Here is a 13,683-nt window from a genome sequence, read left to right on the forward strand (position 1 = left end):
TTACCATCTTCGCCCACTTAGATCGATGTTGCTCCTAATAGTTTTATATCATGTACCCACTTTCCTTTACGTCGTCGTCGTCGTCTGTGTCTTACGTAAGCTCTAGAAATCCTTTGGCCATCCACAATCAATCCCGATGGCGTATGTCCCGAACACCTCTATTTCGTTTTCATAACTGTCGTTTCTACGTTTCCTCCACATAACAGCAAGACAACCGTTTCTGAAATAGAGCAATTTGTCAGTTAAATATCGTCCTGCTGTAAGATTTTTATAACACAAGAGTTGCAACTTTGAAAATTTAATTACAATACATGTGGCTTATCTTTATTTTGGCTTGTGTTGCAGTATGTAATGATAGCAAGATGCTGTTAAGTGTCCGGTTCATGTAGCCTACACATTGTGTTACATAAGCATTAATCAATGTTAAGTCCCACTATCCACGTTCGAACTGATATGTCAGGTGCAAATTCAGTGCTAATCTCTTTACTCGTTTTGTTTTCTTACATAGATTTGCTTCTACAGTAAGTGATGAATTGTCACTAATGAAATTACTTCGAAATCGAAGGATTAATTTTGAAGTATTTCGCACAGCTGTGAATCGTTAACAGTGTTCAGAAATGTGGGGAACTAATATAATCATAAAACTTTTTATTGATATCACAAATTGTCAGAACTGAATGCTTGGTATCTTATTTGAGGACACAGTCTGAAGTTTACTGAACTTTGTACCGTCCTTCAGTATAGCTCTGAACATAATAACACGTACAATAAAGCCTAAAACAATTTCCGAAATATTGTGAAAACTGTGTTACGGAACAAAAACTGCACGATGGGTGTGTGTGTGTGCGTGTGCATCCTCTTGAATCAACTGATTGTTATTCGTTGCATCAGCTTTTTTTTGTAATTACTAAGGGGACTAACACTTCTGTATGCAGTGCTGACATAGGGTGTTGATTAAAGTGGAGCAGTCTTCGTGCTTACACTTTTTTCAGTACAATGACGGAAACAATATACTGAAGTACGTCTTAGTAAACAGCACAGTTACGTCTTTGACTGATCAGTGTAATATTTAGAAAAATTGTAGTTACATTGTATTTTCTTATTCTACATTCATGAGACAAACATATGGCATCTTACTCCGTTTTTTGCGCATCACCAGCACAGTTATGTTCGCATGTTTCTGTCTTGCGTTCCAACAACGCTTTCTAATACTACGTTTACTGATTTTTTACTGGGCAAAAGATCTTTAAACATTGTTCTACGACTAACATAAACGTCTGTTTCTGTATCTTGCGGCCAGCTGATTTTCCAGTCTGTATGCATAGAACTGTTTTGCTGCTTTGTTAGTTTTGTAAAGCTTATGATTTCTTTCTTCTCCATTAATAAAATCCCTGAAAATACAATTTTAAGTCACACCCACGCAAAGAATGACAAGGAAGAACGACATGAGGCATGATATTCCAGCGTCAAAATATTCCGAAGAAACTAAAGTTGTGAGTATGAGCATACCTCTAGTTCCTGGAATGTGTATGCCGAACAACGAAATGAAAGTAATAAATGGGAAGGCGAAAACTTTCTTTTCTACATTAACGTCGATTAAATGCAAATGGGTTAGCGTGATTGCTTCTTGTAGCTCGAGAACTGTTAGACGATACGCTCGATGAAGCTAGAAGGGCTAAACGAATTGCATAGTAAGAAGTCACGTCAGTATAACTACGCCGTTCATATACAACTGACTAGCAAGATCTATTTGTATTCCACTTCTCACTCAGCCACTGGAACACTTCTCTCGACGCTGGATGTAGACAGAATGAGACACGTACTGTGTGTTCACTAAATTATGACAGTGACGTGGCTGGAACTTCAAACTTCCAGTATTTACAGCATCATGTAGAAATTACTGGCACAAAGCTGATTATTCAAGTTGAGCAATCTGATCGGCCGCTGTTAAGAGACGAGACGGAAGCGCGCCGTCCATTTGGAGCGCCACTATATTGTGTCTCGGCGCCATAACGCAGATGCGCATCCTCTCAGAACAGGAAGCGCGGCACACAGTGGACAGGCAGACGTGCATAGGAAGTTGTACAATGCGCGGCCGCCACAGCGCCACCGGGCTTATCTGCTCCCACGGCACCGGCCGCCGATATTCACACGCCAGACACGCTACGGCGCCGCCGCCTACGCCCCCCGCCATCTTCACTTTCGCTGCTTTCATTCCGCTAGAAAACGCGCTGGCCAAGGACGTTCCGCAACGAACCAAACGGAGACACTACGAAAGAAACGTTCGGCAATTGCAGAAAATGTGCGGGCTGAGTGTTACCCAACTTTGATTATCTGCTATCATACAATGGACGCAAAAACCGACGAGGAGATACCTCGTGTGGCGTAGAATCGAAGTAGTGCAAGCGTAACGACTGCCAGCTTTAGTAGACTCCGCGAAGAAAATCCCTAAAAGCTGTAGTGGGCTTGGCGCGGCTGCTTCGCGCGTCTACCTCAACGAGCCACATAACTTGACTATTGTGACTTCTGTGTTGTTGCAGCTGTTTAGAATATTGCTTTCGGCTGCAGCCGTTTGCTGCTCGCAGTTGAAATCTGAGAACAGCGCTGCTAACTGTCAGCAATCTTCTTTCGCCGGCTCTACTATACGCATAGAAGAAAAAAAAAATTCAATTTTACTAGCAACCTATAGTTCAATACCACTGCATTCGGGAGTATACTGCTACAGCCAATTCATGCATTACTGGCTGTTGTCCGAAACGATTCACAGAAACTATCATGGCAACCTGTACTCACAGAATAGCAACTGGTTTACTTACCATATTACTCGTAGAGTATCTAATGGGAAAAATTGCGTAAAAAGTTTGTAAATCAGATTCTCAATGATTTTGTGCATACACAGTCGTGATAAGTTCATCGACGCACAATGCGCGAATAGGAAACAGATCTCAAGTCTTGATTTTAATTTAAACAAATCCAGGGTTCCAGAAGTTTTACCAATCATTAGAATGTACACTTTCTAAAGCAAACGACCAATACTGCCTCTGTTCAACCAATGCAAAAGTCGAAACTTCTTGAAAGATTAAAACTGTGTGCTGGACGGAGACTCGAACTCGGGACCTTTGCCTTTCGCGGTCAAGTGCTCTCTACCAACTGAGCTACCCAAGCACGACTCACGCCCCGTCCTCGCAGCTTTACTTCTGCCAGTACCTCGTCTCCTACCTTCCAAACTTTACAGAAGCTCTCCTGCGAACCTTGCAGAACTAGCACTCCTGAAAGAAAGGATATTGGGGAGACATGGCTTAGCCACAGCCTGGGGGATGTTTCCAGAATGAGATTTTCACTCCGCAGCGGAGTGTGCGCTGGTATGAAGTGCTAGTTCTGCAAGGTTCGCAGGAGAGCTTTTGTAAAGTTTGGAAGGTAGGAGACGAGGTACTTGCAGAAGTAAAGCTGTGAGGACGGGACGTGAGTCGTGCTTGGGTAGCTCATTTGGTAGAGCACTTGCTCGCGAAAGGCAAAGGTCGCGAGTACGAGTCTCGGTCCGGCACACAGTTTTAATCTGCCAGCAAGTTTCATATCAGCGCACACTCCGCTGCAGACTGAAAATCTCATTCTGAATTCGAAAGTCTTCTGCGTGCTTTCAGTTGAAGGAAGATACAAAAAAAACGAGTTTTACACTCACGAAATCATCGGAGTTTCATTAATTCCATTTCTCACAGGGTAAGATCATACACGATCAATCGGGAATTGCTTTGCGATATTTTCTGATAGTTTTGATACAGGGGTGCCTTGGCCTTCTGGTACCTCGTTACAGATTAATAATGCATTTATAATTCATTCGGCTTGTTACGTTACCTTTATTTCTGTGCAAATATCTTCACATCAGTGAATAAGGTTGTAATATAGAATCATCCCAACGTACAACACAAAAAGCAGTAATGTAATAACCTTCGGAAAACCATGTAGACTTATCACTGTGTATACGCTGTTTTGTCAGTGTACAGTAAGTATGCAGCACTGTTCCCTTGCAGGGATTGTTCAAAATGTCTGCCATCATTATCACGGCGGAGTGAACAGAGAGAGTTAACCCTTCAAGTCCTAGGTGCGGTCTCACACACCGCTAGCGTTTACTGTTACACCGTTGCTCAAGCACAACTGGTGTAGGAAATTACAGCGCTGTTTATTAGTTCTTTCCCAAAACTGCTGTGGTTTTTCTTTGTCATCAGCCACTTTAATGTGACTGAACCTATATAGACTTTTCTTTCGTGCTAGCGGTCTCTGAGGCGGCACTTGGGACTTTGCGTTATGAATTCAGTAGCCAGGTCTACATCTTCTGTTCACGTTACTAACCTTGACTTTGAGGATACTATTTTAAAGTGGCTTGAGGACAGTTTAGGAGGTGATGCTGGAGCAGATAGTGTCATCGAAATTGAAAGTGAAAGTTATGCAGTACAGGAACAGTACGAGATGAAGACGAAACTATCTTGCCACATGTGAATTCTTGAATGATGAAAGTGATGAACACAGAAGTGTGGAGACAAACTTTCGCTAAAGGTTTTACTATAAAAAAATTAGCTCGAAACAAATATCGCTGCTCGTCAAAGCCTCTTCCAATGATGGCCAACGGCGTTATTTTTTCGCAAGTTGAACGTAACTGGGTTAATGCGATTGCCCTTCACAATTCCTATGAAGACTGTATCCTGGTAAACCACTTTAATTTTTGAACTCGTTTGTGACACCACAGATAAAAGGCGAGTCAAGAAGTATCACACAAGCTACGTGTTGGGTGTAGCAGAACCAGAAGTAGAAGTTGTCGAAGAACGATTGGAAAAACGCAAAACGTGCTCCACATATGGCCCAAAGAAGAGAAAGACACTTAGTATTTGCCATTGTTGCAAGAAGCCAAATTAAGTAAGTTAGGTTAGGTTAGTGTTGTTCAACGTCCCGTCGACAACGAGGTCATTAGAGACGGAGCGCAAGCTCGGGTTAGGGAAGGATGGGGAAGGAAATCGGCCGTGCCCTTTCAAAGGAACCATCTCGACATTTGCCTGAAACGATTTAGGGAAATCACGGAAAACCTAAATCAGGATGGCTGGAGACGGGATTGAACCGTCGTCCTCCCGAATGCGAGTCCAGTGTGCTAACCACTGCACCACCTCGCTCGGTAATTAAGTAAGTCTACAAAAATTTCCTGCGAGTGCAAAAAATCCCCTGAGAAGGAAACTAAGCAGCTATGAAGTAATAGTGTCATTTTTATTTTTTAATGTTTTGTGGGAGTTTATGTTCATTATTACATATGTAATAAACAATAAAATTATACCAAAAAGTAAAATTTGGAGTGCAAGGTTATTTGAGTTTTTATAGCATTAACATTATCATGTAATATTATGTTTATTTAGTGTGGTTTTCTGCTTAAATGCGGTTTGTTTTGTAAAAAGTAAACGTTAGAAATTATTTGAATACTGTATACATAGTTTTCTGCAGTATTAATGTAATCTTTTACATAAAATCTGAACTGATCCACTCAAATTGCGGAATGTAATTTTTATGGCTGTTTAAATATAGCGTTCACTCAGACCGCACCACAGTATGTGACCAAAACCTGACCTGGAAAGTTAAGGGTTAACGTATAACTAAACCAAACACGGCTGGAAAAATCAACCCCAGGCAGAACCGAGCGGTATTGAATGCAAATTCGAGGACGGAGAGCAGGCATTTGCGATCATCATCGGTATTAACAAAATATCGACGTTGGGAATCCAAACACAGATCTTTCAATATCTAAGTATCGTCCTTTGATGTAGGCAGAAAAAGCAGGCTACTTGTTACCACCGTCAAAATTTTTTTCGTCATTTTAACGTAACTTTCACTGAACACGTCCTATAACGACACCAATGTAACTCCTTTGAGACGTGTCTAGCGTAGCCATGGATTGGGGTGAGGTGTACACTTTTTTAAGCGAACTAAATTAGGAACATTGTTAGGTAAGCGCCCATTACTGCCTTTCACTATTCACCAAGGTCGTGCTTTCGTGATGTCAAGTAGTGTGGAGAACAGGCTGATACACACTGCTCAGCAAAATGTATAAAGACGAGATAGATAAATTAAAATATTCACTACTCCATAGAAGTGAATGAAAGTGCGTACTGACCCCTAATCTTGAACACGGTACACTCACCGTCAACATTACTGTGACACTGCACTCCTTTCCCATGTGCCTCTTTTCATGGTTGCATTCCGTCCTTACTTCATTTTTAGGAATGATAATGCGAGATCGCGACGAAATACGCAGGTGGAGCAGCTCCTGGAACGAGAGGACATTGGGCGAATGGACTGGCTTCCGCTGGTGGAAGAATGGAAAACCCTACCACACGAACTCCTTACCACCTCTGTGGCCAGCACTAGAGCACGTTGCATAACATGCATTGCTGTCCGTCGAGATCACACACCTTATTAAGAATCGTCTCCCACCTTTTGTAATGTCCAAGGAACCATCATCAATCGTGGTGACTTCAGTGTAATTATCGTCTTTGATAAGAAGCGTCGCTCCCATTTGTCTCATTGTGTACTTCTTTCCAATACATTCTATACTACAGTAGCAGTTGTTTTTATGTATGGTCCAAGTTTCATCGAGCTACAGTACGTTACTTGGAGGTGACATTACGCGTAAGTTACTTTCGTGGTTAACAGCTACACAGCCGTGTTTTACGGAAAATCAGTCTGGTCAAATTTGATTTATGGAGTGAATATTATAACAGAGCAAAAGAATAGCGTAATTTGCAAAATGGAACAAAAAGCGACCTGCCGCCGCACTTCAGTCATTATCTGAAAGATCGCCTTCTAGATCTTAAATAATATCCATTACAAGCATGGTCTCACATCATTGGTGCTACCTATTCAAAGCTACAAAAAATTGCCCTTAAATATTTGGCCTGCAGAGCGATATAGCCAGCCAGCTTCTCGAAGACTGTTCTCTAAAGCCAGATACGCCCCTTGCCGACAATAGGCTAGACTGAAGGGAAAACGTTTCTCAAGAACGTTATTCTTGAAGTCTGCAGACGAAAAGTAATGGGGCATGAATTATAATTACTGCTGTACTTACTGATTCATAAATATGATATTAAATGTGTCTGTAAATTGCTTTTTACGCCAATGCACAGGGTGTTAGCTGTGTAAGTGCAGATATCGTGACCATTGGTACTTTAATACCAGGTGTACCGGTATGAAATGAGCGTTTGTTTGTTTGTGAAAATGATACACTAATTTTGAATTGAAAAGTAAAAACATTTTATTCAAAGTACTGACCATTGCTTTCTATACATTTTGACGACCTCTCTGGCAATTTGTGGACATCACGCCAATAGAAATGTTCGTCTTTTGAAGCAAACCAATCAGACACCTAATTTTCGACTACTTCGTAGGAATCGTGTTCCTCAGCCAATGCGTGTCCCATTGATGAAAACAAATAGTCGGGAGGGGTCAAGTCTGGTGAATACGGCGGGTGGGGTAGCATATCCCAGCCAAGTGTTTTGATTATATCCTGAACCAGTTTTGCTTTGTGTGCAGGTTTAGTATGCACAGTTTCACCGGGTTTTAGAAGCTTATGATACACCACACCTTTCTGATCCCACCAAATACAGAGCATGTCTTCTTGCCGAATCGATCTGGTTTTGCTGTCTACGTTGATGGTTGTCCCGGATTAACCCATGATTTTTCCCGCTTAGGATTCTTAAAATAAGTCCATTTTTCATCGCCAGTAACAATTCGATGCAAAATTGATTTTCTTTCATGTCTTTGAAGCAAAATTTGACAAATGGTTTTCCGGTTTTCCAGTCAATTCATTGGCACCCATTTTCCACACTTTTGGATCTTCCCCTAGCTTTCAAACGGACAGAAATTGATTGTTGTGCAACATTTAGCATTGCTGCCATTTGCTTCTGACTCAAAGTATCATCTTCATCCAATACTGCTTGCAATTCGGCGTCTTCAAACTTTTTTGGTGGTCTTCCACGTTCTTCATTTCTTACATCAAAATCATTATTTCTGAACCGTTGAAACAATCTTTTGCATGTTGCTTCTGATAGAGCATAATCACCATATATACTTCGACAACCATTCGGTGCGACTCTGCAGTATTTTTCTTCCAGATGAAAACAAAAAATTAATGCTTTCCGCAAATCATCACTTCCTGGTACAAAATTCGACATTGTTAACACGATGAAAACGTATGATGATGTTTGTTCCATGACTTGATGTATACTAAATATCTTTGACAGATTTCATACCAACCAAACAAACAAAAAAAAATTAAGGCTCGTTCACAACAAATGTTCCCTATAGACAAATTTTTATCTTAACGCTCATTTCATACCGGTACACCTGGTAAGTTCCCTCGTCAATGTTAGTTTTCTTTTCTCTGCAAACACGTCACATAATTTACTACCTGATGTTTTCTGAGCACCACTAAGTGGACTGCGTCTGTCAATATAGACTATCCGTTTTGCGTCCACACTTCATATACCTGATATTCCGCCTGTTAAACTAAAAACATTCTACTCCTAATAGCTACAATAAACATAAATATGCAATGTTGTTCAATGCTGTGTCCTAGGTACCCAATGAAAGTATCTGCGCTTACACCCCTAACATCCAGCATAAATTCATCATTTAACATCTATGTTTTTGGCTCAATTAGCATCATACATTATGTTAAACCACCATCGCCCATCCCCAACGTAGGGTAGTGGGCATTACTCTGGTGAACACTAACTTTTAAGTACAGACAGTGAATGGACCAAGTTTGTTTCCAAACAATACACTCAGTGCATACAGTCAGTATATCACTGCTGTAAATTTAATTTCCGTATGAAACATGTAGAGAAGTAAATGTGTGCACGATATCAAATGAAATGGAATTACTGTATAACAAGCCACTAGTAACCATAGTTCCCTTATACCAAAACGCTCATAAAATATCCCTGAAGAACATACGCAATTAAGAATTCGCGTTTAGCTCACAGTGTTACGTGTAAGAGGTTACTCCATTCTTCAACTACGCGGGGCATGAAGAAATCGCTTAACGACAAGGTTGTAGAAACAGTTTACATTCAGTTTCCCCACAGCCTTATAACAAATCACGGGAGAGTGCTAACTGTTAGAAAAAGATAACTTACAAATCCCATTATACTGCATGTCCTACTGAAGGTTATTATAATGTCTCTTCGAAGAACCGAGGGGTAGACGACTGTATACCACAGCGAGAACCTCCTAGCACAAATACAGAAGAAACAAGAACTGGCTGTTTCTCCATGCTACAGATGGTAAGCAGCTACCTTGTAACAGTTTGTCACATCCACATAGTAATAGTGTTGCATCCTGTCTCTCGATAGCACTACGCCTTTCCCCATTTGGCGGATGAGCTGCGCCACATCGTGCCTCTCTCGAAGAGCAAGTTTCTCCGAGGAAGCAGGAAACCACTTACCTCGTGGAGACTTGGGCTACAGATCTACGGCGCATTGAAATGAAGGTGGTGATGCAGGAGCCCCGGACTGGAACGAGTCCATTGTTTGCCGAGTTGTTGCACACAGAATCTGGAGGGGAAAGCTGGATAAATGCCGCACAAACGATACAGTAGCCCACCGGAAGACGCATCAGTGTCTGGCAGCGAAATGAATCGATCCACGCGTTTCTTTGTCTCGTCGGCTTCGCCACACTACAGTATTCAAGATGATGTGCCGTTTGAAGCACAACTTAACAGCTGGGGAATGCATTTCTCGATAAGCCTACTGGTCCATTTTCTGTCAAGGCAGGTTTTTCCGTCATGTGTGAATATGTCGAACACGCTCAAGCACACTAAGAATAGGCTTATCATGGCACCTTTGACAGTACCGCTTGCTTCACAATGTCGGATAGGTTTCCTTGAAAAAATAATTTTTTTTCGGACACTGCTTAGGGAAACGAATTTAAAGCTTTCAGATGCCACTAATTCTCTGTCATTCTCTTTTAAATAACTTCGGCTTCAGTTTGTTACAAGTGGTTGAAACGCTGCTCTGTTCTAAAAAAATCATTTATTCGTTGACTAAAAATGGTACGATCTAAGGTTGCAGTGTTTCGGGGTAAATATGGTCAAAACCCTTCATTAATCGACTTATTGCTACCGCTACTGGTTCGGACAGCTGCGTAGCACACGTATTTCATCATCAGTAGCTACGTTGTCTATAGGGAGAAGTGTTTACAGCAAAAAATTCATCTGTGCTTCCTTTCTTTTGCGTGGTGGTTTCCTGCCCTCTTGCTGAGATTTTTTAATATCACGATTCATGTGAGATTTTCAAGCTTTTGTTTCTAGCTGATGTGGAAAACGCTCTTACAATTTCTTGCGTTTCGTCGCCTCAACGAGTTATTTAATACAATTTTTAATACTCCTATAATTGTGCTGTGTCCTTTGACTTCTATGGTACCAACAAGCTGGGAGGCATTTTTCAGTCTTCACAAACATCTGTCAAGTATTCAACAACTGAACGCTACCATTGTATTAATTCTTGTGGGCAGGATCTTGGGCTAATCTGATGTAGTGTCATAGTTAACACAATCTCTTACTATCCGTTCTTCTTTATCCTGGTCATCATTTATGAATTTGGCAATGTTAGTGGAAGAGGGTGACCGATGCCCTTCCTTCCTTCCTTTTATTTGGGCCATCAGCCTTCCGACTCGTTTGTCGCGGCCCGCCATGAATTTCTCTCCTGTGCCAACCTCTTCACCTCAGAGCAGCACTTGCAACATACGTCCTCAATTATTTGCTGGATGTATTTCAATCTCTACCTTCCTCTACACTTGTAGCCCTCCGCAGCCCCCTCTAGTATCATGGAAGTAATTCCCTGATGTCTTAACAAATGTCCTACCATTCCATCCCTTCTCCTTGTCAGTGTTTCCCACGTATTCAAATGGCTCTGAGCACCAAGGGACTTAACTTCTGAGGTCATCAGTCCCCTAGAACTTAGAACTACTTAAACCTAACTAACCTACGGACATCACACACATCCATGCCCGAGGCAGGATTCGAGCCTGCGACCGTAGCGTTTCCCACGTATTCCTTTCCTCTCCGATTCAGTGCAGAACCACCTCATTCCTTACCTTATCAGTCCACTTACTTTACAATATTCGTCTGTAGCACGACATCTCAAGTGCTTCGATTCTCTACTCTTCCGGTTTTCCCACAGTCCATTTTTCACTACCATACAACGCTGTTCTCGAAACGTACATTTTCAGAAATTTCTTCCTCAAATTAAGGCCTATGTTTGATACTAGAACACTTCCCTTAGCCAGGAATGCCCTTTTTGCCAGTGCTAGTCTGTTTTTGATGTCCTCCTTGTTCTGTCCGTCATTGGTTATTTTGCTGCCTAAGTGGCGGAATTCCTTAACTTCACCTACTTCGTGATCATCAATCCTGATGTTCAGTTTCCCGCTGTTCTAATTTCTGCTACTTCTCATTAATTTCGTCTTTCTTCGATTTGCTCTCAATTTATATTCGGTACTGATTAGGTTGTTCATTCCGTTCAGCGTATCACAATTCTTTTTCACTTCACTCAGGATAGCAATGTCATCAGCGAATTATATCATCGATATCCTTTCGTCTTGAATTCCACTCCTGAACCTTTCTTTTATTTCCATAACTGCTTCTTGAGTGTACAGATTGAACAGAAGGGGAAAGACTACATCTGTCTTACACCCGTTTTAATCCGAGCGCTTCGTTCTTGGTCGTGCACTTTTATTATTCCCTCTTGGCTCTTGTACATATTGTGTATTACCCGTCTCTCGCTGTAGCTTACTCCTATTTTTCTCAGCGTTCGACAATGCAGAATGGTGCCAGGTGTTCGAAATTTTTTTTCCAGGTCGACAAATCCTATGAAACTAGTCTTGATTTTTCTTTAATCTTGCTTCCATTATCAATCTGAACATTAGAATTCCCTCTCCGGTGCCTTTACCATTTATAAAGCCAAACTGATCGTCATCTAGGACATCCTTGATTTTGTTTTCCATTCTTCTGTATATTATTTTTGTCATCAACTTGGATGCGCGAGCTGTTAAGGTGACTTTGCGATAATTCTCGCACTTATCAACTCTTGCTGTCTTCGGAACTGTGTGGATGGTGCTTCTCCGGAAGTCAGATGGTATGTCGTCAGGATCATACATTCTACACACCGATTTACATCATCTACGTGTAGATGTGAATGGTCGTTTTGTTGCCACTTCCGCCAATGATTTCAGAAATTCTGATGGAATGTTATCTATCCCTTCTGCCTTATTTGATCTTAAGTACTTCAAAGCTCTCTTAAATTGATTCTAATACTGGATTCCCTATATCTCTTCTAAATACACTCTTTTTTCTTCTGCTATTACATCAGACAAGTCTTCCTCAGAGATCTTCAATATACTCATTCCACCTATCCGCTCTCTGCTCTACATTTAACAATCGAATTACCGTTGCACTCTTAATGTTACCATCCTTGCTTTTAATGTCACCTAAGGTGTTTTGACTATCCTATATGCTCAGTCAGTCCTTCCAACCATCATTCCTTTTTCCATTTCTTCGCATTTTTCATTCAGCCATTACGTCTTAGTTTCCCTGCACTTCCTATTTATTTCATTCCTCAACGACTGTTATGTCTGTATTCTTGAATTTCGACGAACAGTTTTGTACTTCCTTCTTTCCATCTTTCTTCTGTTACCCGTTCTTTGTACCCACGTTTTTCTTTCCAACTTATGTGATTGCCCTTTTATGACGTGTCCATTCCTCTTCAACTGTACTGCCTACTGAGCTGTTCCTTACTGCTGTATCTGTAGCCTTAGATAACTTCAAGCGTGCCTCGTCATCCCTTAGTGCTTCTGTATCCCACTTCTTCACGTACTGATTCTTCCTAATCTCGGTAACTGCAGACTACTCTTCATCACTATTACATTGTGACCTTAGTCTATATCTGCTCCTGGGTACGCCTTACAATCCAGTATCTGATTTCGGAATCTCTGTCTGACCATGATGTAGTCGAACTGAAATCTTCCCGTATCATCCGGCCTTTTCCAAGTATACCTTCTCCTCTTGTGATTCTTGAACCGAGTATTCGTTATTACTAGCTAAAATTTATTGCACGACTCAATTACCCTTTCTCTTCTCTCATTCCTTGTCCCACGCCCATATATTCTCCTGTAACCTTTCCTTCTACGCCTTCCTCTACAACTCATTCCAGTTCCCCGTGACTATTAGATTTTCATCTTCCTTTATGTACTGTATTACACTTTCAGTATCCTCATATATTTACATTCTCTCTCTCTCTCTCTCTCTCTCTCTCTCTCTCTCTCTATCTATCTGTCTATCTGTCTATAGCTTGCGACCTCGGAATGTATATCTGAACTATGGTTGTCGATGTTGGTTTGCTGTCGATTCTGGTAAGAACACCCCTGTCACTTAACTGTTCATAGTAACTCACACTCTGGCCTACTTTCCTATTCATAACGAATCCTACTCCCGTTATACCATTTCCTGCTGCTGTTGATATTACCCTATACTCATCTGGCCAGAAATTCTTGTCTTCTTCCCATTTCACTTCACTGACCCCTACTATATATAAGATTGAGCCTTTGTATTTCCCTTTTCACATTTTCTAGCTTCCCTAGCACATTCAAGCTTCTGAC

At 41.3% G+C, this 13,683-nt stretch overlaps 1 non-coding gene across 1 annotated transcript; it reads right to left on the reverse strand.

Annotated features, from left to right (window-relative positions):
• Window positions 1-5,086: 5,086 nt before the first annotated feature.
• On the reverse strand, window positions 5,087-5,159 carry Trnaa-cgc. The gene has a single exon. It is a non-coding gene; the product is annotated as a tRNA-Ala (tRNA).
• Window positions 5,160-13,683: the final 8,524 nt, after the last annotated feature.

This window comes from Schistocerca piceifrons, chromosome 1, assembly GCF_021461385.2.
Source record: "Schistocerca piceifrons isolate TAMUIC-IGC-003096 chromosome 1, iqSchPice1.1, whole genome shotgun sequence".
Lineage (NCBI taxonomy): Eukaryota > Metazoa > Arthropoda > Insecta > Orthoptera > Acrididae > Schistocerca > Schistocerca piceifrons.